General features: G+C 33.1%; 1 long non-coding RNA gene across 1 annotated transcript in view; it reads left to right on the top strand.

Moving 5' to 3' along the window:
- The first annotated feature begins 6,421 nt into the window (after positions 1-6,421).
- LOC128655845 (uncharacterized) overlaps positions 6,422-23,793 on the top strand; it is a 66,065-nt gene continuing 48,693 nt past the window's right edge. Inside the window, exon 1 of the long non-coding RNA XR_008401926.1 lies at positions 6,422-6,472. This is a non-coding gene — a long non-coding RNA (uncharacterized LOC128655845). The remainder of the gene's footprint in view (positions 6,473-23,793) is intronic.

Here is a 23,793-nt window from a genome sequence, read left to right as displayed (position 1 = left end):
GCTCCTATGAGAGATCCCTGCAGCTAAAAACACAAACACCCAAAGGCGAGAATGACTTTTCCAATCAGTCTCTAACAAAGGAAACTATGAAACAAAGAAACCATGGGGTATGTAAAGCGCTGGTAAATGTCATAGGAGCGACACAATAAAATGATAAGTTAATCAAAAGTTAAGCGAGACAGAGTGAGAAGACATAGAACAAACTGATAAAAAAACACAAAAACAAACCCAAAAATGACCGTGATTGAATGAGAGGGTGAGTGACCAAAATGTCAGTCCAATAAACTCCTAATAAAACAAACGGAGATGGATGGGTAATTGGTAGGTACTATTTAGTATCACACAGCTAGAGTCTCTGTAGTAGTGTCAGTCTAATAAACTCCTAATAAAACAAACGGAGATGGATGGGTAATTGGTAGGTACTATTTAGTATCACACAGCTAGAGTCTCTGTAGTAGTGTCAGTCTAATAAACTCCTAATAAAACAAACGGAGATGGATGGGTAATTGGTAGGTACTATTTAGTATCACACAGCTAGAGTCTCTGTAGTAGTGTCAGTCTAATAAACTCCTAATAAAACAAACGGAGATGGATGGGTAATTGGTAGGTACTATTTAGTATCACACAGCTAGAGTCTCTGTAGTAGTGTCAGTCTAATAAACTCCTAATAAAACAAACGGAGATGGATGGGTAATTGGTAGGTACTATTTAGTATCACACAGCTAGAGTCTCTGTAGTAGTGTCAGTCTAATAAACTCCTAATAAAACAAACGGAGATGGATGGGTAATTGGTAGGTACTATTTAGTATCACACAGCTAGAGTCTCTGTAGTAGTGTCAGTCTAATAAACTCCTAATAAAACAAACGGAGATGGATGGGTAATTGGTAGGTACTATTTAGTATCACACAGCTAGAGTCTCTGTAGTAGTGTCAGTCTAATAAACTCCTAATAAAACAAACGGAGATGGATGGGTAATTGGTAGGTACTATTTAGTATCACACAGCTAGAGTCTCTGTAGTAGTGTCAGTCTAATAAACTCCTAATAAAACAAACGGAGATGGATGGGTAATTGGTAGGTACTATTTAGTATCACACAGCTAGAGTCTCTGTAGTAGTGTCAGTCTAATAAACTCCTAATAAAACAAACGGAGATGGATGGGTAATTGGTAGGTACTATTTAGTATCACACAGCTAGAGTCTCTGTAGTAGTGTCAGTTCAATAAGCTATTAGTAAGTTGGAATATAAATCCAAAAACGCAAGTGTCTGAAAGTAACACTGAAACATACAGCTAGTCAATCAGGCGATCCCTTCTGTTGAGACTACTTACAAGCTGTACCCCCAATCATATGAGGTAACGAGACGCTGTTTTTTTATTTCCTTTTATATATTAATGATTTTCAGTTGCATAAAGAATTTAGACATGATTCTTGTAGCATATTGCGATACATTTCCAGTGAGAGAATCAATCATAATAACTCATAATTGCATCTATAACAATATATTCTAACCAAAAATAATAACTTTCTTTAGGTCATATATATTAGGTTTAACCTATGGCTTATATGACATTCTTGCTCGTTATACGTTTCAAATTAAAATTACAATAATCAGAGAAAAACAACACATACAAAAAGAACAAAGCAAGAATCCCCCTTATAGGGAAACTCAAGAACCTTTCACTTGACCTATGCTACTGCCTCAAGCTCCAGATTGTACTAACACATGTGAGTTCATGTGAGTTCATGTGAGTTCATGCTGATAACAGGCTCCAATATCTGTGCTCAGGAAGAAGGAGCCTGTTATCTGCATGAACTCACATGTGTTAGTACAATCTGGAGCCTGAGGGAGGAGAGCTTGCCTGAGATTCGTTCACGGAGAAAGTGAATGCCAACAAAGTAGTGTGATTGGAGAACAGGAAGATCAATCAAGAGGGGGTGTGTTCGGTCACCCGCCCATCAGCACACACAGCCTAAAACTAAATACAACAGCGTCTCATTACCTCATATGACTGGTTGTACAGCTTGTAAGTAGTCTCAACAGAAGAGATCCCCTGATTGACTAGCTGTATGTTTCAGTGTTACTTTCAGACACTAGCGTTTTTGGATTTATATTCCAACTTACTAATAGCTTATTGAACTGACACTACTACAGAGACTCTAGCTGTGTGATACTAAATAGTACCTACCAATTACCCATCCATCTCTGTTTGTTTTATTAGGAGTTTATTAGACTGACACTACTACAGAGACTCTAGCTGTGTGATACTAAATAGTACCTACCAATTACCCATCCATCTCTGTTTGTTTTATTAGGAGTTTATTAGACTGACACTACTACAGAGACTCTAGCTGTGTGATACTAAATAGTACCTACCAATTACCCATCCATCTCTGTTTGTTTTATTAGGAGTTTATTAGACTGACACTACTACAGAGACTCTAGCTGTGTGATACTAAATAGTACCTACCAATTACCCATCCATCTCCGTTTGTTTTATTAGGAGTTTATTAGACTGACACTGCTACAGAGACTCTAGCTGTGTGATACTAAATAGTACCTACCAATTACCCATCCATCTCCGTTTGTTTTATTAGGAGTTTATTAGACTGACACTACTACAGAGACTCTAGCTGTGTGATACTAAATAGTACCTACCAATTACCCATCCATCTCTGTTTGTTTTATTAGGAGTTTATTAGACTGACACTACTACAGAGACTCTAGCTGTGTGATACTAAATAGTACCTACCAATTACCCATCCATCTCTGTTTGTTTTATTAGGAGTTTATTAGACTGACACTACTACAGAGACTCTAGCTGTGTGATACTAAATAGTACCTACCAATTACCCATCCATCTCCGTTTGTTTTATTAGGAGTTTATTAGACTGACACTGCTACAGAGACTCTAGCTGTGTGATACTAAATAGTACCTACCAATTACCCATCCATCTCCGTTTGTTTTATTAGGAGTTTATTAGACTGACACTACTACAGAGACTCTAGCTGTGTGATACTAAATAGTACCTACCAATTACCCATCCATCTCCGTTTGTTTTATTAGGAGTTTATTAGACTGACACTACTACAGAGACTCTAGCTGTGTGATACTAAATAGTACCTACCAATTACCCATCCATCTCCGTTTGTTTTATTAGGAGTTTATTAGACTGACATTTTGGTCACTCACCCTCTCATTCAATCACGTAAATTTTTGGGTTTGTTTTTGTGTTTTTTATCAGTTTGTTCTTTGTCTACTCACTCTGTCTCGCTTAACTTTTGATTAACTTATCATTTTATTGTGTCACTCCTATGACATTTACCAGCGCTTTACATACCCCATGGTTTCTTTGTTTCATATATATATATATATATATATATATATATATATATATATATATATATATATATATATATATATATATATATATATATAAATATATTATTTTAAGAAATATAATGTGTCAGGCATTTTTATTTTTGGAGGTATTTTGTTTTTTCTTTGAAAGAAACACATTTTCATAAAAGTTTCATCACTAGACAAATATATCTCTAAACATGTGTTTGTATTAAAGACTAAAGCTAATGATCAGTTTCCTCAGCAGCTGATCTCTGTTCACTAACAACCCAGCAATTAAAGCTTCTCCCATAATATCACAACTGACCTTTCTCATACCTTTAAGTGACACAATTCCTCTGGGAATGTCCCTAACAAACTAATATATAACTAAAGCCAGTAACCTGTAGCTGCACCACTGTCTGTCATTTCTCTAAGTGACAACAGGAGGAGAACAAACTAATATATAACTAAAGCCTGTAACCTGTATCTGCACCACTGTCTGTCATTTCTCTAAGTGACAACAGGAGGAGAACAAACTAATATATAACTAAAGTCTGTAACCTGTATCTGCACCACTGTCTGTCATTTCTCTAAGTGACAACAGGAGGAGAACAAACTAATATATAACTAAAGCTAGTAACCTGTATCTGCACCACTGTCTGTCATTTCTCTAAGTGACAACAGGAGGAGAACAAACTAATATATAACTAAAGCCTGTAACCAGTAGCTGCACCACTGTCTGTCATTTCTCTAAGTGACAACAGGAGGAGAACAAACTAATATATAACTAAAGCCTGTAACCTGTATCTGCACCACTGTCTGTCATTTCTCTAAGTGACAACAGGAAGACAACAAACTAATATATAACTAAAGCCAGTAACCTGTATCTGCACCACTGTCTGTCATTTCTCTAAGTGACAACAGGAAGACAACAAACTAATATATAACTAAAGCCAGTAACCTGTATCTGCACCACTGTCTGTCATTTCTCTAAGTGACAACAGGAGGAGAACAAAATAATATATAACTAAAGCCAGTAACCAGTAGCTGCACCACTGTCTGTCATTTGTCTAAGTGACAACAGGAAGACAACAAACTAATATATAACTAAAGCGAGTAACCTGTATCTGCACCACTGTCTGTCATTTCTCTAAGTGACAACAGGAGGAGAACAAACTAATATATAACTAAAGCCAGTAACCTGTATCTGCACCACTGTCTGTCATTTCTCTAAGTGACAACAGGAGGAAAACAAACTAATATATAACTAAAGCCAGTAACCTGTAGCTGCACCAGTGTCTGTCATTTCTCTAAGTGACAACAGGAGGAGAACAAACTAATATATAACTAAAGCCAGTAACCTGTATCTGCACCACTGTCTGTCATTTCTCTACTGACAACAGGAGGAGAACAAACTAATATATAACTAAAGTCTGTAACCTGTATCTGCACCACTGTCTGTCATTTCTCTAAGTTACAACAGGAGGACAACAAACTAATATATAACTAAAGCCTGTAACCTGTATCTGCACCACTGTCTGTCATTTCTCTAAGTTACAACAGGAGGAAAACAAACTAATATATAACTAAAGCCTGTAACCTGTATCTGCACCACTGTCTGTCATTTCTCTAAGTGACAACAGGAGCAGAACAAACTAATATATAAGTAAAGCCAGTAACCTGTATCTGCACCACTGTCTGTCATTTCTCTAAGTGACAACAGGAGCAGAACAAACTAATATATAACTAAAGCCTGTAACCTGTATCTGCACCACTGTCTGTCATTTCTCTAAGTGACAACAGGAGGACAACAAACTAATATATAACTAAAGCCTGTAACCTGTATCTGCACCACTGTCTGTCATTTCTCTAAGTGACAACAGGAAGAGAACAAACTAATATATAACTAAAGCCAGTAACCTGTACCTGCACCAGTGTCTGTCATTTCTCTAAGTGACAACAGGAGCAGAACAAACTAATATATAACTAAAGCCAGTAACCTGTATCTGCACCACTGTCTGTCATTTCTCTAAGTGACAACAGGAGCAGAACAAACTAATATATAACTAAAGCCAGTAACCAGTAGCTGCACCACTCTCTGTCATTTGTCTAAGTGACAACAGGAAGACAACAAACTAATATATAACTAAAGTCTGTAACCTGTATCTGTACCACTGTCTGTCATTTCTCTAAGTGACAACAGGAGGAGAACAAACTAATATATAACTAAAGCCTGTAACCTGTATCTGCACCACTGTCTGTCATTTCTCTAAGTGACAACAGGAAGAGAACAAACTAATATATAACTAAAGCCTGTAACCTGTAGCTGCACCACTGTCTGTCATTTCTCTAAGTGACAACAGGAGCAGAACAAACTAATATATAACTAAAGCCAGTAACCTGTATCTGCACCACTGTCTGTCATTTCTCTAAGTGACAACAGGAAGAGAACAAACTAATATATAACTAAAGCCTGTAACCTGTAGCTGCACCACTGTCTGTCATTTGTCTAAGTGACAACAGGAAGACAACAAACTAATATATAACTAAAGTCTGTAACCTGTATCTGTACCACTGTCTGTCATTTCTCTAAGTGACAACAGGAGCAGAACAAACTAATATATAACTAAAGCCAGTAACCAGTAGCTGCACCACTCTCTGTCATTTGTCTAAGTGACAACAGGAAGACAACAAACTAATATATAACTAAAGCCAGTAACCTGTATCTGCACCACTGTCTGTCATTTCTCTAAGTGACAACAGGAGGAGAACAAACTAATATATAACTAAAGCCAGTAACCAGTAGCTGCACCACTCTCTGTCATTTGTCTAAGTGACAACAGGAAGACAACAAACTAATATATAACTAAAGTCTGTAACCTGTATCTGTACCACTGTCTGTCATTTCTCTAAGTGACAATAGGTGGAAAAGAATAAAAGAGACAAGAGCAGGACATTACTAAGTGACAACGGAGAGAGAAAATAACCAGAAAACAAACTAATATATAACTAAAGTAATTAAGTGACAGCAGGTGGAAGAGAATAAAGGTCACAAGAGCTGGACATCAGTAAGGGACAACAGAGAGAGAAATTAAACTAAAGAACAAGCCCAGGATCTGCTGTACAGCAGGTAAGTGTGCAGAAAGTGCTGACAGATTTAGGGGTATATTATATTCTGATTGCAAATATTAATGAGACTTTATTCTAGAAAATAGTTTTTAAAGATTATGGTAAATTAGAGCGTTAATGTGTTTGATAAGTAAAACAAATACACCCCTCTGGAAGTAAATGCCAATACAATATGTAGCACAAACTATAAAGTGTGTACAAGAAGTACCCACTGGTTATGAACAACACTACTAATCATTTGTATATGAACCACAGATAGAATATATACTGTACTTAATAAGATTTGTTAGCATGTTATGGTATTTACTTCAAAATAAATGACAAACATAAAGTGAAATAAAAAGAAATACTGTTCATATACCAATAACTCTCTAGCAGTGTAATAAATTATTAATTGCTATTATTTTTTACTACTGATACAGTCTTAATACAAATCTATAGTGTGTATGTGAGATCAGTTAGTCTTAATACAAATCTATAGTGTGTATGTGTGATCAGTTAGTCTTAATACAAATCTATGGTGTGTACGTGTGATCAGTCAGTCTTAATACAAATCTATAGTGTGTATGTGTGATCAGTTAGTCTTAATACAAATCTATAGTGTATATGTGTGAACAGTTAGTCTTAATACAAATCTATAGTGTGTATGTGTGATCAGTTAGTCTTAATACAAATCTATAGTGTGTATGTGTGATCAGTTAGTCTTAATACAAATCTATAGTGTATATGTGTGAACAGTTAGTCTTAATACAAATCTATAGTGTGTATGTGTGATCAGTTAGTCTTAATACAAATCTATAGTGTGTATGTGTGATCAGTTAGTCTTAATACAAATCTATGGTGTGTACGTGTGATCAGTCAGTCTTAATACAAATCTATAGTGTGTATGTGTGATCAGTTAGTCTTAATACAAATCTATAGTGTGTATGTGTGATCAGTTAGTCTTAATACAAATCTATAGTGTGTATGTGTGATCAGTTAGTCTTAATACAATTCTATAGTGTGTATGTGTGATCAGTTAGTCTTAATACATATCTATAGTGTGTATGTGTGATCAGTAAGTCTTAATACAAATCTATAGTGTGTATGTGTGATCAGTCAGTCTTAATACAAATCTATAGTGTGTATGTGTGATCAGTTAGTCTTAATACAAATCTATAGTGTGTATGTGTGATCAGTTAGTCTTAATACAATTCTATAGTGTGTATGTGTGATCAGTTAGTCTTAATACAATTCTATAGTGTGTATGTGTGATCAGTTAGTCTTAATACAAATCTATAGTGTGTACGTGTGATCAGTCTTAATACAAATCTATAGTGTGTATGTGTGAACAGTTAGTCTTAATACAAATCTATAGTGTGTATGTGTGATCAGTTAGTCTTAATACAAATCTATAGTGTGTATGTGTGATCAGTTAGTCTTAATACAAATCTATAGTGTGTATGTGTGATCAGTTAGTCTTAATACAAATCTATAGTGTGTATGTGTGATCAGTTAGTCTTAATACAAATCTATAGTGTGTATGTGTGATCAGTTAGTCTTAATACAAATCTATAGTGTGTATGTGTGATCAGTTAGTCTTAATACAAATCTATAGTGTGTATGTGTGATCAGTCAGTCTTAATACAAATCTATAGTGTGTATGTGTGATCAGTTAGTCTTAATACAAATCTATAGTGTGTATGTGTGATCAGTTAGTCTTAATACAAATCTATAGTGTGTATGTGAGATCAGTCAGTCTTAATACAAATTTATAGTGTGTATGTGTGATCAGTTAGTCTTAATACAAATCTATAGTGTGTATGTGTGATCAGTTAGTCTTAATACAAATCTATAGTCTTAATACAAATCTATAGTGTGTATGTGTGATCAGTTAGTCTTAATACAAATCTATAGTGTGTATGTGTGATCAGTCAGTCTTAATACAAATCTATAGTGTGTATGTGTGATCAGTTAGTCTTAATACAAATCTATAGTGTGTATGTGTGATCAGTTAGTCTTAATACAAATCTATAGTGTGTATGTGTGATCAGTTAGTCTTAATACAAATCTATAGTGTGTATGTGTGATCAGTTAGTCTTAATACAAATCTATAGTGTGTATGTGAGATCAGTCAGTCTTAATACAAATTTATAGTGTGTATGTGTGATCAGTTAGTCTTAATACAAATCTATAGTGTGTATGTGTGATCAGTTAGTCTTAATACAAATCTATAGTGTGTACGTGTGATCAGTCAGTCTTAATACAAATCTATAGTGTGTATGTGTAATCAGTTAGTCTTAATACAAATCTATAGTGTGTATGTGTAATCAGTTAGTCTTAATACAAATCTATAGTGTGTATGTGTGATCAGTCAGTCTTAATACAAATCTATAGTGTGTATGTGTGATCAGTCAGTCTTAATACAAATCTATAGTGCGTATGTGTGATCAGTTAGTCTTAATACAAATGTATAGTGTGTATGTGTGATCAGTTAGTCTTAATACAAATCTATAGTGTGTATGTGTGATCAGTCAGTCTTAATACAAATCTATAGTGTGTATGTGTGATCAGTTAGTCTTAATACAATTCTATAGTGTGTATGTGTGATCAGTTAGTCTTAATACAAATCTATAGTGTGTATGTGTGATCAGTTAGTCTTAATACAAATCTATAGTGTGTATGTGTGATCAGTTAGTCTTAATACAAATCTATAGTGTGTATGTGTGATCAGTTAGTCTTAATACAGATCTATAGTGTGTATATGTGATCAGTTAGTCTTAATACAAATCTATAGTGTGTACGTGTGATCAGTCAGTCTTAATACAAATCTATAGTGTGTATGTGTGATCAGTTAGTCTTAATACAAATCTATAGTGTGTATGTGTGATCAGTCAGTCTTAATACAAAACTATAGTGTGTATGTGTGATCAGTCAGTCTTAATACAAATCTATAGTGTGTATGTGTGATCAGTTAGTCTTAATACAAATCTATAGTGTGTATGTGTGATCAGTTAGTCTTAATACAATTCTATAGTGTGTATGTGTAATCAGTTAGTCTTAATACAAATCTATAGTGTGTACGTGTGATCAGTCAGTCTTAATACAAATCTATAGTGCGTATGTGTGATCAGTTAGTCTTAATACAAATGTATAGTGTGTATGTGTGATCAGTTAGTCTTAATACAAATCTATAGTGTGTATGTGTGATCAGTTAGTCTTAATACAAATCTATAGTGTTTATGTGTGATCAGTCAGTCTTAATACAAATGTATAGTGTGTATGTGTGATCAGTTAGTCTTAATACAATTCTATAGTGTGTATGTGTAATCAGTTAGTCTTAATACAAATCTATAGTGTGTATGTGTGATCAGTTAGTCTTAATACAAATCGATAGTGTGTACGTGTGATCAGTCAGTCTTAATACAAATCTATAGTGTGTATGTGTGATCAGTTAGTCTTAATACAAATCTATAGTGTGTATATGTGATCAGTTAGTCTTAATACAAATCTATAGTGTTTATGTGTGATCAGTCAGTCTTAATACAAATGTATAGTGTGTATGTGTGATCAGTTAGTCTTAATACAAATCTATAGTGTGTATGTGTGATCAGTTAGTCTTAATACAAATCTATAGTGTGTATGTGTGATCAGTCAGTCTTAATACAAAACTATAGTGTGTATGTGTGATCAGTCAGTCTTAATACAATTCTATAGTGTGTATGTGTGATCAGTTAGTCTTAATACAGATCTATAGTGTGTATATGTGATCAGTTAGTCTTAATACAAATCTATAGTGTGTATGTGTGATCAGTCAGTCTTAATACAAAACTATAGTGTGTATGTGTGATCAGTGAGTCTTAATACAAATCTATAGTGTGTATGTGTGATCAGTCAGTCTTAATACAAAACTATAGTGTGTATGTGTGATCAGTTAGTCTTAATACAAATCTATAGTGTGTATGTGTGATCAGTTAGTCTTAATACAAATCTATAGTCTTAATACAAATCTATAGTGTGTATGTGTGATCATTCAGTCTTAATACAAATCTATAGTGTGTATGTGTGATCAGTTAGTCTTAATACAAATCTATAGTGTGTATGTGTGATCAGTTAGTCTTAATACAAATCTATAGTGTGTATGTGTGATCAGTCAGTCTTAATACAATTCTATAGTGTGTATGTGTGATCAGTTAGACTTAATACAAATCTATAGTGTGTATGTGTGATCAGTTAGACTTAATACAAATCTATAGTGTGTATGTGTGATCAGTTAGTCTTAATACAATTCTATAGTGTGTATGTGTAATCAGTTAGTCTTAATACCAATCTATAGTGTGTATGTGTGATCAGTTAGTCTTAATACAAATCTATAGTGTGTATGTGTGATCAGTTAGTCTTAATACAATTCTATAGTGTGTATGTGTGATCAGTTAGTCTTAATACAAATATATAGTGTGTATGTGTGATCAGTCAGTCTTAATACAATTCTATAGTGTGTATGTGTGATCAGTTAGTCTTAATACAATTCTATAGTGTGTATGTGTGATCAGTTAGTCTTAATACAAATCTATAGTGTGTATGTGTGATCAGTTAGTCTTAATTAACTCAGGGTTGTAATCCACTGCTGAAGGTTTGTTGTGGAAGTCTCCTGTTGCAGAGCAAACTATTTAACCCTCTTGGTCCCAAAGTAATGCGCTAAAATACAACAAAAAACAGCACTTCCACAACTCAAAGACACTTTTATATGCAAAGAGTAAAAACCCACTAAAATGCACTTACTATGTACAAGATAAGCTTGATAAGATAATCAGATATTAAAGTACTTGATGGTGTAGACTCAGACGTTAGGAAGGTGACACATTTAAAAAAATCTACTACCAAAAGAATCAAATTGAATTTATTAGTTAGATTGTCTGCCACCTAAAGGGTTAAACATTGATTTTCAGTTAGCAGTTTTGCTATAAGGTCTTTGAAGGTGAAGAAATAATGAGGTTAAATGGTTTGCTATGAATACACAATATAAAGAGAGAGGTGTAAGCTACAGGTAACAGATGAAACACAATGAGCTTCATATAATCACTGTGGGACAATTATAGGGTCTGGAGTTGCCATGAATACGGCCAGCACTGGAGCATCAAGCAGTGTAAAGGAACCCTGAGAGTCTCGAGTTTACTATTGTGACATACAGATCTAATGGGTCAGATTACAAGTGGCACGCTAATGACAGTGCGTGTGTGATAACCAATATCACTTGACCACACTGCCATTACCAGAGAAGGGTTAGCACAGCGGACGTTGCTCTTGTGAAGCTTAAACTATCAATGGATTTCACAACCACATAACTTGCTCTGGTATTACATGATAAACATTATAGCTTGTGCACAAGCAAAAGCTGAAACTGCACTAAAATACTCAGCATGGCTTGAAATAAACTGTAATGGTTAAAAAAGATGCACACAACATATTAAAAAAATTACACTATTATAAACAATTTATAATAAAAATATATCTTTTAAATATAAATACAAATATTTTAGAAAGGATATGTGGCATATGACAAAGTGTTTGACTAAAAAAGGGTTCCAATGTGTATGTGTGTGTATACATGTGTATCTATTTATTTGTGTAAATATGTGTGTGTGTGTGTATATATATACATGTGTATCTATTTATTTGTGTAAATATGTGTGTGTGTGTATATACATGTGTATCTATTTATTTGTGTAAATATGTATGTGTGTGTATATACATGTGTATCTATTTATTTGTGTAAATATGTATGTGTGTGTATATATACATGTGTATCTATTTATTTGTGTAAATATGTATGTGTGTGTGTGTGTGTATATATACATGTGTATCTATTTATTTGTGTAAATATGTGTGTGTGTGTGTGTATATATACATGTGTATCTATTTATTTGTGTAAATATGTATGTGTGTGTGTATATATACATGTGTATCTATTTATTTATGTAAATATGTGTGTGTGTGTGTGTGTATATACATGTGTATCTATTTATTTCTGTAAATATGTATGTGTGTGTATATATACATGTGTATCTATTTATTTGGGTAAATATGTATGTGTGTGTATATACATGTGTATCTATTTATTTGTATAAATATGTATGTGTGTGTATATATACATGTGTATCTATTTATTTGTGTAAATATGTATGTATGTGTGTGTATATACATGTGTATCTATTTATTTGTATAAATATGTATGTGTGTATATATACATGTGTATCTATTTATTTGTGTAAATATGTATGTATGTGTGTGTATATACATGTGTATCTATTTATTTGTATAAATATGTATGTGTGTATATATACATGTGTATCTATTTATTTCTGTAAATATGTATGTGTGTATATACATGTGTATCTATTTATTTGTGTAAATATGTATGTGTGTGTATATACATTTGTATCTATTTATTTGTATTAATATGTATGTGTGTGTATATATGCATGTGTATCTATTTATTTGTGTAAATATGTATGTGTGTGTATATACATGTGTATCTATTTATTTGTGTAAATATGTATGTGTGTGTATATACATGTGTATCTATTTATTTGTGTAAATATGTATGTGTGTGTATATACATGTGTATCTATTTATTTGTGTAAATATGTGTGTGTGTGTGTGTGTATATACATGTGTATCTATTTATTTGTGTAAATATGTATGTGTGTGTGTATATACATGTGTATCTATTTATTTGTGTAAATATGTATGTGTGTGTGTGTGTATATACATGTGTATCTATTTATTTGTGTAAATATGTGTGTGTGTGTGTATATACATGTGTATCTATTTATTTGTGTAAATATGTATGTGTGTGTATATATACATGTGTATCTATTTATTTGTGTAAATATGTATGTGTGTGTGTGTGTATATATACATGTGTATCTATTTATTTGTGTAAATATGTATGTGTGTGTGTGTATATACATGTGTATCTATTTATTTGTGTAAATATGTGTGTGTGTGTATATACATGTGTATCTATTTATTTGTGTAAATATGTATGTGTGTGTGTATATATACACGTGTATCTATTTATTTGTGTAAATATGTGTGTGTGTGTGTGTGTGTGTGTGTGTGTGTGTGTATATACATGTGTATCTATTTATTTGTGTAAATATGTATGTGTGTGTATATACATGTGTATCTATTTATTTGTATAAATATGTATGTGTGTATATATACATGTGTATCTATTTATTTGTGTAAATATGTATGTGTGTGTGTATATACATGTGTATCTATTTATTTGTGTAAATATGTATGTATGTGTGTGTATATACATGTGTATCTATTTATTTGTATAAATATGTATGTGTGTATATATACATGTGTATCTATTTATTTGTGTAAATATGTATGTGTGTGTATATACATGTGTATCTATTTATTTGTGTAAATATGTATGTGTGTGTGTGTGTGTATATATACATGTGTATCTATTTATTTGTGTAAATATGTATGTGTGTGTATATATACATGTGTATCTATTTATTTGGGTAAATATGTATGTGTGTGTGTGTATACATGTGTATCTATTTATTTGTGTAAATATGTATGTATGTGTGTATATATACATGTGTATCTATTTATTTGTATAAATATGTATGTGTGTATATATACATGTGTATCTATTTATTTGTGTAAATATGTATGTGTGTGTATATACATGTGTATCTATTTATTTGTGTAAATATGTATGTGTGTGTGTGTGTGTATATATACATGTGTATCTATTTATTTGTGTAAATATGTATGTGTGTTTATATACATGTGTATCTATTTATTTGTGTAAATATGTATGTGTGTTTATATACATGTGTATCTATTTATTTGTGTAAATATGTGTGTGTGTGTGTATATACATGTGTATCTATTTATTTGTGTAAATATGTATGTGTGTTTATATACATGTGTATCTATTTATTTGTGTAAATATGTATGTGTGTGTATATACATGTGTATTTATTTGTGTAAATATGTATGTGTGTGTATATACATGTGTATCTATTTATTTGTGTAAATATGTATGTGTGTGTATATACATGTGTATTTATTTGTGTAAATATGTATGTGTGTGTATATACATGTGTATCTATTTATTTGTGTAAATATGTATGTGTGTGTATATACATGTGTATCTATTTATTTGTGTAAATATGTATGTGTGTTTATATACATGTGTATCTATTTATTTGTGTAAATATGTATGTGTGTGTGTGTATATACATGTGTATCTATTAATTTGTGTAAATATGTATGTGTGTGTGTGTGTATATACATGTGTATCTATTTATTTGTGTAAATATGTATGTGTGTGTGTATATACATGTGTATCTATTTATTTGTGTAAATATGTATGTGTGTGTATATACATGTGTATCTATTTATTTGTGTAAATATGTATGTGTGTGTATATATACATGTGTATCTATTTATTTGTGTAAATATGTATGTGTGTGTATATACATGTGTATCTATTTATTTGTGTAAATATGTGTGTGTATATACATGTGTATCTATTTATTTGTGTAAATATGTGTGTGTATATACATGTGTATCTATTTATTTGTGTAAATATGTATGTGTGTATATACATGTGTATCTATTTATTTGTGTAAATATGTATGTGTGTGTATATACATGTGTATCTATTTATTTGTGTAAATATGTATGTGTGTATATACATGTGTATCTATTTATTTGTGTAAATATGTATGTGTGTGTATATACATGTGTATCTATTTATTTGTGTAAATATGTATGTGTGTTTATATACATGTGTATCTATTTATTTGTGTAAATATGTATGTGTGTGTGTGTGTATATACATGTGTATCTATTTATTTGTGTAAATATGTGTGTGTGTGTATATACATGTGTATCTATTTATTTGTGTAAATATGTATGTGTGTGTATATACATGTGTATCTATTTATTTGTGTAAATATGTATGTGTGTATATACATGTGTATCTATTTATTTGTGTAAATATGTATGTGTGTGTGTGTATATATAAATGTGTATCTATTTATTTGTATAAATATGTATGTGTGTATATATACGTGTATCTATTTATTTGTGTAAATATGTATGTGTGTGTATATACATGTGTATCTATTTATTTGTGTAAATATGTATGTGTGTGTGTATACATGTGTATCTATTTATTTGTGTAAATATGTATGTGTGTGTATATACATGTGTATCTATTTATTTGTGTAAATATGTATGTGTGTGTGTGTATATATAAATGTGTATCTATTTATTTGTATAAATATGTATGTGTGTATATATACGTGTATCTATTTATTTGTGTAAATATGTATGTGTGTGTATATACATGTGTATCTATTTATTTGTGTAAATATGTATGTGTGTGTATATACATGTGTATCTATTTATTTGTGTAAATATGTATGTGTGTGTATATACATGTGTATCTATTTATTTGTGTAAATATGTATGTGTGTGTGTGTGTATATATACATGTGTATCTATTTATTTGTGTAAATATGTATGTGTGTGTCAGGGTTACTGCTTACTAATGATCTGTCCCTTTAAGTTCTCCCTATATCAAGCACTTCCCCCAGCACTCATTGCTGGTTAATTGAGAAAGGATTCACAGTTCAAGCGTGTCTCTGAGAGTTTTCCACACTCTCCAACAGCCTCTCTTAAATTCTATTTAAAGAGTTCCTAAAAGTTACTGATAATATCTCTTACTTTTATTCCTACCTAAAGCAGCACTACTACCTAAATCCACTACTGGAATAAATCACCTATTGCAAGGAAATCAACAGACTCGACATCTCAACCTGAAGCTGTTACAAGGTAACAGGATTTGCAAGCCGCTTCAGACACAGCACAGCGAGTAGCGGTGACGTCATCAGCTGCAGCCAACAACCGCTCTCCCTGTGAGTACCACGCTGCTGCTCATAGCAAACGGACACAAGTATCTAACTCCTGGGATTTCAGGTCAGATCTATTTAATACATTATTACTCGTTATTCTCACACAACTTGATGAACTATACCTGCCTAATCAAGGGATACAATTATTTACGTTATTGCATAATTTGAGCTGTTTGCATTTACAATTGCCCTGATAGTATTGTACAGTTTATGAAGTCAATAAACTGACACTTATTGGGCAAATATTAAAACATTATAAGAAGCATTAACAACTAATCCATCAAGCTTCTTTAATGTTACAAATCTATTTTTGAGGCAATTGCTGTTTTTGAGTTACAACACAAAATTAAAGGTTTGTTCAAATTGCTACTATTACAGAATTAACCAGCCATAAGGAAGCAAGGATTTAGTGTTTGTGTACACAGAATTATCCTATACCAAACATATACTCTCAACAGCAATTATGGAACAAGATCTTTTAAGTGATAAAGTTCAAGTCCTGTCAGACAGATTAGAAGCTCTATCAGGTTCTTTCCATGAATTACAAGTGGAAAATCAGGCTTTGAAGGCCTGCTTAAGAGAGACTCTGGCACCCAAACCTGCAAGTGCAGATTCTATCCCTGAACCCATGGTCTCCCCCCCCAGAAAAATTCTCTGGTGACCGTTCAAGATTTAGAGAGTTTAAAAACTCCTGCATGTTGCTTTTTCAATTGAAGCCACGCACTTATCCCACTGAAAGGTCAAGAGTGCTCACTGTGATATCATATTTGAGGGGGGAGCCTAGGGCTTGGGCTGACTCTTTTTTTGAAAATGATGATGCAATACTGGGATCCCTAGATGAGTTCTTTGATCAAATGTCAGCATTATATGATGACCCTTTCAAACAGGTCACCGCTGAAAACATACTTAGATCTTTAAAACAAAGGAAGAACCCTGTGGAGACATACATTACACAATTTAAAATTTCCGCCCACGATTCCGGATGGAATGAGGTTTCACTTAAAACTCAATATCGTTTAATGTTGTCTGAGGATATGAAAGATGAACTCTCGCGCACAGGTATTCCAGATTCATTGGAAGATTTCTTTTCCCTCACTATTAATATAGATAGACGGCTTAGGGAACGCCGCTCTGAAAAGGCTAGTGGTACAAGAAGCTTTCTCTCCACTCCCGTTTATCAAACTAAGGAATCGCCACAAACTATGGACATAGGCTTTATGAAGGGTCCCCTCTCCTCTCAGGAAAAGACTAGGAGGAAGTTGCATAGTCTGTGCATGTATTGTGCCTGCCCCACACATGAAGTAAAGGACTGCCCAGTTCTCGCTAAGAATAAGAAGGGTAGGTTGCCTAACATCTCTGAATCCCTGCTGATGAAAATCATTAAACCCTCATATCTAACTATCCCTATTATTTTACAGTGGGATCAAATCAGGATAACAACTGAAGCTATCCTGGACACCGGCTCATGTAGAAATTTTGTTGATTTTTCTTTTGTGAAACAGAATAAAATACCTTTGGTGTGTAAGAGAACTCCGGTCTCTATGAAGGTCATTGATGGCTCTTTTTTAAAATCAGGTCCTGTCACACACCAGACTACACCATTACAGGTAACATCTTGCACACACATCACAGAAACACTCACTTTTGATGTCATATCTTCTCCAATGTTTAATGTAATCCTTGGTATAAATTGGTTTTGTAAAAACAAACCAACTATAAACTGGAATGACCTCAGTTTATCTTTCCCTCATCTCACTCTAAATAGTAAGACATCATCAGATATAATTATGCTACAAGTTGAGGATAATATTTTACCTAAACAATATGCAGACTTCTCAGATGTTTTTAATAAAAAAGACGCTGAATGTTTGCCTCCTCATAGGGATTATGATTGTCCCATTGATTTACTCCCAGGAGTTTCAATTCCCTATGGACATATCTACCCCCTTTCAAAACCAGAATTAGAACACCTTAAAAATTATATCGATGAGAACCTCAGAAAAGGTTTTATAAGACCTAGTACCTCTCCTGCAGGTGCAGGCATATTTTTTGTCACCAATAAAGATGGCACGTTAAGACCAATTATCGATTACAGGGAATTGAACAGGCGTACCAGAAAAAAACAGGTATCCCCTACCTTTGATCCCTGACTTAATTGGGGGCCTCAATTTTCACGAAATTGGATCTTCGAGTTGCCTATAATCTTATACGAATGAGAGCTGGCGACGAATGGCTCACTGCTTTTCGGACTAGATATGGGCTATTTGAATATACAGTGATGCCATTCGGTCTTTGCAATGCCCCAGCAACATTCCAATGCTTAATCAATGATCTTTTCAGAGATATTTTGGATGTATATGTTGTTGTCTATTTGGACGATATTCTAGTTTACTCACAAAATTTAGATCAACATAGAATACATGTTAGAGAGGTTCTCACTAGGTTACGAAAAAATAACCTATACGCTAAACTAGAAAAATGTATTTTTGAATCAAATAATATCTCTTTCCTGGGTTATAACATCTCTCCTGATGGAATCAAGATGCAAGATGACAAGGTTCAGGCTATTCATAACTGGCCAACTCCTCAATGTAAGAAAGATGCTCAACGTTTCCTAGGCTTTTCAAACTATTATAGGAAATTCATTCCTGGATTTGCTGCTATTAGCAAACCTCTTACTGAGCTTACCAAATTGAATCATCCTTTCAGGTGGACAAGCCATACTCAACAGGTATTTGATCTTTTAAAAAATAAATTCACTACAGCACCCATTCTCCAATACCCGGATTTAGAAAAGCAATTCATCCTGGAAGTTGACGCTTCTGAGTTCGCAATAGGGGCAATTCTCTCTCAACGGAAATCGTTCAAAGATCCATTACACCCGGTCGCATTCTTCTCTAGATTGATGCAACCAGCAGAGTTAAATTATCCAGTTGGCGAGAAGGAATTACTTGCAATAAAGTGTTCCTTTGATCACTGGAGGCACTTGCTTGAGGGCGCAACACAACCAACCGTCATATATACTGACCACAAAAATCTGCAGTACCTTCAGACCAATCGAACCCTATCCTCCAGACAATTACGCTGGAGTCTTTACTTTTCTCGTTTTCATTACATCATTACCTACAGGCCTGGTACTAAAAATGGCAAGGCTGACGCCCTCTCCAGACAAGGTCCTAAACCTATAATACCATGCATTCCTACTACTGTTGTCCCTAAGGACTCTATCATTGGTGTTATAACAAGTCTAACTACAGTGTTAAAAGATGCTATTGCTATTGACCCATCAGTACCTCATACAGATTATACCTTCAATTCTGACAGCTTACTCTGCAAGGAAGGGAAGCTATACATACCTCCAAATCTTAGATCTTCAATCTTGAAAACAGTTCATGAGTCCCCCCTTGCTGGACACATGGGAAGGGATAAAACTTCAGATTTACTAAAGCGTTCTTTTTGGTGGCCTACTCTTAACCTCGATCTCAAAGAATATCTATCTAAATGCGTTATATGTGCAACCTCCAAACCTTCTAAACAACTTCCTGCGGGTCTTTTACAGCCTTTACCTGTACCACAAGTATCCTGGGAGGTGGTATCCCTGGACTTTATTGTGGACTTACCTGTCTCTAACAATTACACCACTATAATGGTTGTCACCGATTTATTCTCAAAGATGGCACATTTCACACCGATTGCCTCTCTACCCGCTTCCAAGATCACAAGTGATTTGTTCATTCAAAACATTGTAAGATTGCATGGAATTCCTAAAACCATCCTTAATGACCGAGGAACCCAATTCACTTCTAAGTTCTGGAGGAATTTGTGTGCTGCTCTGCATATAGAACAAAAACTCACCACTGCCTACCATCCTCAAACGAATGGGCAGACGGAGAGGGTGAATCAGTGGCTCGAGCAGTACCTACGATGCTTCTGCTCTCACCAACAAGATTCATGGGCCTCCTACTTGCCCCTAGCAGAATTCGCCTATAATAATAATAAGAGTTCCACAACTGGCACATCACCATTTTTTGTAAATTATGGTTTACATCCAAATTTCACTCTACTCCCGAAGATTGATACCCCATGTCCTCAGGTGAATGATCTAGTTAACGACATTTCTGCCAACTTTTCTTCGATTCGTGAACATATTCTTCAGGCACAAGCATCACAACGCAGGTACTACGATCTCCGCCACAGACCTAGTCCTCAATATTCCGTAGGACAACAAGTATGGCTCTCCACTAAGAACCTCAAGATACCCTATCCTTGTAGGAAACTAGGTAAACTCTTTTTGGGTCCTTACCCTATCATCAGGGTAAATGGTCCAACAACAGTCACACTCCAACTGCCATCAACTTTCAAGATACATCCGACTTTCCATGTGTCTCTTGTCAAACCTTGTAACCTACCCATATCCAATGTTACATCAGCAGACCCGATACCTTCTGCTACCCTTGATATGCAGTATGAGGTTCATAGCATTCTGGATTCTAGACTCCGCCATGGGAATCTTTTCTATTTGGTACATTGGAAAGGATTTGGACATGAAGATGATTCCTGGGAGCCTGCCTCGAACATATCTGCTCCACGTCTGATCTCTCTCTTCCATAGACGTAACCCTGATCGTCCCAAGCCTTGAACCTCGCTGTGGTTCCTTTTGTGGGGGGCTCTGTCAGGGTTACTGCTTACTAATGATCTGTCCCTTTAAGTTCTCCCTATATCAAGCACTTCCCCCAGCACTCATTGCTGGTTAATTGAGAAAGGATTCACAGTTCAAGCGTGTCTCTGAGAGTTTTCCACACTCTCCAACAGCCTCTCTTAAATTCTATTTAAAGAGTTCCTAAAAGTTACTGATAATATTTCTTACTTTTATTCCTACCTAAAGCAGCACTACTACCTCAATCCACTACTGGAATAAATCACCTATTGCAAGGAAATCAACAGACTCGACATCTCAACCTGAAGCTGTTACAAGATAACAGGATTTGCAAGCCGCTTCAGACACAGCACAGCGAGTAGCGGTGACGTCATCAGCTGCAGCCAACAATCGCTCTCCCTGTGAGTGCCACGCTGCTGCTCATAGCAAACGGACACAAGTATCTAACTCCTGGGATTTCAGGTCAGATCTATTTAATACATTATTACTCGTTATTCTCACACAACTTGATGAACTATACCTGCCTAATCAAGGGATACAATTATTTACGTTATTGCATAATTTGAGCTGTTTGCGTTTACAATTGCCCTGATAGTATTGTACAGTTTATGAAGTCAATAAACTGACACTTATTGGGCAAATATTAAAACATTATAAGAAGCAGTTACAACTAATTCATCAAGCTTCTTTAATGTTACAAATCTATTTTTGAGGCAATTGCTGTTTTTGAGTTACAACACAGAATTAAAGGTTTGTTCAAATTGCTACTATTACAGTGTGTGTGTGTGTATATATACATGTGTATCTATTTATTTGTATAAATATGTATGTGTGTATATATACATGTGTATCTATTTATTTGTGTAAATATGTATGTGTGTGTATATACATGTGTATCTATTTATTTGTGTAAATATGTATGTGTGTGTATATACATGTGTATCTATTTATTTGTATAAATATGTATGTGTGTGTATATACATGTGTATCTATTTATTTGTGTAAATATGTATGTGTGTGTGTATATACATGTGTATCTATTTATTTGTGTAAATATGTATGTGTGTGTGTATATACATGTGTATCTATTTATTTGTGTAAATATGTATGTGTGTGTATATACATGTGTATCTATTTATTTGTATAAATATGTATGTGTGTGTATATACATGTGTATCTATTTATTTGTGTAAATATGTATGTGTGTGTATATACATGTGTATCTATTTATTTGTATAAATATGTATGTGTGTGTATATACATGTGTATCTATTTATTTGTGTAAATATGTATGTGTGTGTATATACATGTGTATCTATTTATTTGTGTAAATATGTATGTGTGTGTATATACATGTGTATCTATTTATTTGTGTAAATATGTATGTGTGTATATACATGTGTATCTATTTATTTGTGTAAATATGTATGTGTGTGTATATACATGTGTATATATTTATTTGTGTAAATATGTATGTGTGTGTATATACATGTGTATCTATTTATTTGTGTAAATATGTGTGTGTGTGTGTATATACATGTGTATCTATTTATTTGTGTAAATATGTATGTGTGTGTATATACATGTGTATCTATTTATTTGTGTAAATATGTATGTGTGTGTATATACATGTGTATCTATTTATTTGTGTAAATATGTATGTGTGTGTGTGTGTGTATATATACATGTGTATCTATTTATTTGTGTAAATATGTATGTGTGTGTGTATATACATGTGTATCTATTTATTTGTGTAAATATGTATGTATGTGTGTATATATACATGTGTATCTATTTATTTGTATAAATATGTATGTGTGTGTATATATACATGTGTATCTATTTATTTGTGTAAATATGTATGTGTGTGTATATACATGTGTATCTATTTATTTGTATAAATATGTATGTGTGTGTATATACATGTGTATCTATTTATTTGTGTAAATATGTATGTGTGTATATACATGTGTATCTATTTATTTGTGTAAATATGTATGTGTGTGTGTGTGTATATACATGTGTATCTATTTATTTGTGTAAATATGTATGTGTGTATATACATGTGTATCTATTTATTTGTGTAAATATGTATGTGTGTGTATATACATGTGTATCTATTAATTTGTGTAAATATGTATGTGTGTGTATATACATGTGAATCTATTTATTTGTGTAAATATGTATGTGTGTATATACATGTGTATCTATTTATTTGTGTAAATATGTATGTGTGTGTGTGTACATATACATGTGTATCTATTTATTTTTATAAATATGTATGTGTGTGTATATACATGTGTATCTATTTATTTGTGTAAATATGTATGTGTGTGTGTATATATACATGTGTATCTATTTATTTGTGTAAATATGTATGTGTGTGTGTATATATACATGTGTATCTATTTATTTGTGTAAATATGTATGTGTGTGTGTATATATACATGTGTATCTATTTATTTGTATAAATATGTATGTGTGTGTATATACATGTGTATCTATTTATTTGTATAAATATGTATGTGTGTGTATATACATGTGTATCTATTTATTTGTGTAAATATGTATGTGTGTGTATATACATGTGTATCTATTTATTTGTGTAAATATGTATGTGTGTGTGTGTATATACATGTGTATCTATTTATTTGTGTAAATATGTATGTGTGTATATATAAATGTGTATCTATTTATTTGTGTAAATATGTGTGTGTGTGTATATACATG

This window comes from Bombina bombina, chromosome 4 (assembly GCF_027579735.1).
Source record: "Bombina bombina isolate aBomBom1 chromosome 4, aBomBom1.pri, whole genome shotgun sequence".
Lineage (NCBI taxonomy): Eukaryota > Metazoa > Chordata > Amphibia > Anura > Bombinatoridae > Bombina > Bombina bombina.
Note: the sequence above shows the minus strand (reverse complement) of the source record. Positions and strands in the feature narration are given on the sequence as shown.